The sequence below is a fragment of the Bos indicus genome, chromosome 17 (assembly GCF_029378745.1).
Source record: "Bos indicus isolate NIAB-ARS_2022 breed Sahiwal x Tharparkar chromosome 17, NIAB-ARS_B.indTharparkar_mat_pri_1.0, whole genome shotgun sequence".
NCBI classification, from domain to species: domain Eukaryota; kingdom Metazoa; phylum Chordata; class Mammalia; order Artiodactyla; family Bovidae; genus Bos; species Bos indicus.
The window spans coordinates 65846911-65849850 of record NC_091776.1 but is presented as its reverse complement, the minus strand read 5'-3'; the positions used below and the strand labels follow the sequence as shown (position 1 = coordinate 65849850).

The window sequence follows — 2940 nt, the reverse complement described above, 5'->3', positions numbered from 1 at the left end:
CAGAGGGATGGTAAGGTAAGCAGACAATTGCTTTGCTGTTGTTTAGTTGCTAAGTCGTGTCCAACTCTTTGCGACCCCATGGACTGTAGCCTGCCAGGCTCCTCTGCCCATGGGATTTCCCAGGTGAGAATACTGGAGTGGGTTGCCATTCCCTTCTCCAGGGGATCTTCCTGACCCAGGATCGAACTTCTATCTCTTGCATTGGCAGGCGTGTTCACCACTGAGCCCCTAGAGAAGCCCAGATAATTGCTTTACCATGAGATAAATGCAGAGCTGGAGAAAGTATAGGCACCTTAGGGAGATATAAGAAGGACTGTGTGTATGTGTCTGTGTGTATGTGTCTCTGTGTATGTATTGGGGAAAATCAGAGCTTTCGCAGAGTATCGGCCTCTAAATCGAAATTTGAAGGGAGAATAATCATAACCACCACTTTTTGAGTACCTACCATGTGACATGTGAAAGTGAAGTCGTTCAGTCGTGTCTGACTCTTTGCGACCCCATGGACTGTAGCCAACCAGGCTCCTCCCTCCATGGGATTCTCCAAGCAAGAGTACTGGAGTGGGTTGCCATTCCCTTCTCCAGGGGATCTTCCCGACCCAGGGATCGAACCTGGGTCTCCAGCATTCCAGGCAGACGCTTTAACCTCTGAGCCACCAGGGAAGTCCTCCTGCCTATTATTCCATTTAATGCTTAAAATATTTTTTGAGGCAAGGAGTATTATTATCCTCCTCTTAGGGATAAGAAAGCTGAGGCTCAGAGAGACTAGGTCATTTTCCCAAAACGGCACAGCTAAGAAGTGACAAAGCCGGGTCTGGTCCCCATGCATTCACTGGCCACCACCCCATCTCTTGTAGCTGAAGCTGGCCGAGGAATCAGATGGTGAGAGAGCCCTCAGTAAAACAGAACAAGGCGGAGTGCGTGGGCAGCCGAGCGGTGAGCCTGGGGAGCTCGATTCTGTGTATACTGGCCGGAATGCAGTGAGTGCAGTGGGGAGGGTCAAGGAGGCAGGCGGTGCCACCCGATGAGGCCAAAGAGAAAGGTGAGATCTCTGAGAAGAAATATTGTCTTATTTTTCTTTCTCCATTTGGTCTTTTCTTCCTTCATTATGCACTATTTCTAAAATAAAAATTGCCATTATGAGCAAAAAGAAATACTGTCTTAACCTAAAAGGGAAAAGGATTTGCAAAGGAATAGATTTCTGGATGGGTATAACTGAATCCCTTTGCTGTACACCTGAAATTAACACACGATTGCAAATCAATTATACGCCAATACAAAATAAAAATTTAAAAAGAGAGAAAGAAACAGACTGTCTTGAAACACAAAGAAGCCACTAGACAGCTTCCGGCATCAGAGAGCTGTTGTCAGGCTTGCTGTCTTTTAAACCCACTCTGGCTGTCCTGTCGAGAACGGGGCTCCCTGCCTGCTGCTGATGGTCGGGGGACTCAGCCACGAGAGGCAGGGAAAGGTTGCCCACGGGAGAACGGTGCTCAACCAGCCTCTCCACCCCTCACCCACTGTCATCTCCTCTCTCCCACGACCCCACGAGCTTCTTCATGGCAACGATGTCTCACAACGGGTCAGACCCATCAGTCAGGGGCCCAGGGTTCCGTGACAGCCACAGCCAGAGGCCCACTGGCTGTTCAGCAAAAAGGACCACCTACTACTTCCCATCCAATTCCCAGTCCCAGTTTGGGGGAGACTCCCACCAAGAAAGAGCTGACCATACTGTGGAGAAAGAAGGCAACAAGGATGCAAGTTCGACACCTGCCTCCATATGCAAACTGTGCTCCCCGCGAGACTGGTGGGTGACGGCTGCTTCGGAGCCTCAGTTTTCCCATCTGTACAATGAACCGGTTCAAGAAGATCCACGTTTTCCAGAGTATATTTCAACAAAACGGATTTACGAGAAGCTCCTTGGGGAAAAAGATCCGGTGACCAAATAATTCTGGGCAAAGTTTCCTGCTATGATGCTCTTCAGGAGACTCACATCACACGGGGGTATGTTAAAGGCTCAGACAAGTCCTGCAGGAAAGGTATTTGCTTAATCCATAGGCCCTTATACTTGATAATGGGCTTTTCTGAGATAACATCTCTGAGCATCGTAGCAAAACCAGTGTCCTTTGGCAGCCAGACAGGGAAAATTTGGAATGAATGCTAATTTTCATGGTCCAAGTGTTGCCCATTTAAGCTACGAGTTCCTGGAGGTCAGAGGTGATACCTCACACAGTAGGTGCCGATAAAGTAGATTTCGCTTTGTGCATCACGTAACAGCTGGTGAAATAATTCATGATTACCTGGCACCTATGCACAATCTAAAGATAACCCTTCATCACTACCCTTGCTTCCCCAGGTGCTATACGACGCGCTAAGTGATTTCTAGAGCTCGTTGCACCTACCGTGCGCCGGCGTTGGGGGCTGCAGCTATGATTGTCTGCTGGCAGTCTCCAGTCTCTGGGGGACCAGAAACACAGAGCCATGGAGAGGCCCAAGCAAGGAGGGCGGGAGCTGGGCATCTTCTACTTGCCCTCTACACTTCAGCCCGCTCTGCCTCCAGAGCCAGCCCTTGTGGACTACATCAGCAGCCCCCTTGTCTCTTGCTGCCAGCTGTGTTCCGCCAACGGAAGGCTCCAACAAGACGCAGGACCGCAGGAGGAAAGCGAGGCTGGGGGTTCGTTCTCCAGGCTCCCCTGATAGCGTCCCTAGGATCTAAGACTCTCAGGGAACCCTATATCGTTCTGTCTGCTGTGAGTGCTGGGCCCGCTCCTTCCTTTGCAGCTTCAGAGCTCAGGGGTGACCGTTCCCCAGCGTTGTTAGCCCAGTGTTGCCCTATATCTAGTGGGTTTCCAGAAACCCTGCCCACTGTAATGCATATTCCACTGCAAATAGTCCCTCATTAAGAAGAGGCTCTCATTAATACATGAGATGAGAGTGGTGGGG

General features: G+C 50.1%; 1 non-coding gene across 1 annotated transcript; it reads right to left on the bottom strand.

The window, feature by feature from the left end:
- Positions 1-588: 588 nt before the first annotated feature.
- On the bottom strand, positions 589-660 carry TRNAS-GGA (transfer RNA serine (anticodon GGA)). Its single transcript has one exon. It is a non-coding gene; the product is annotated as a tRNA-Ser (tRNA).
- Positions 661-2940: the final 2280 nt, after the last annotated feature.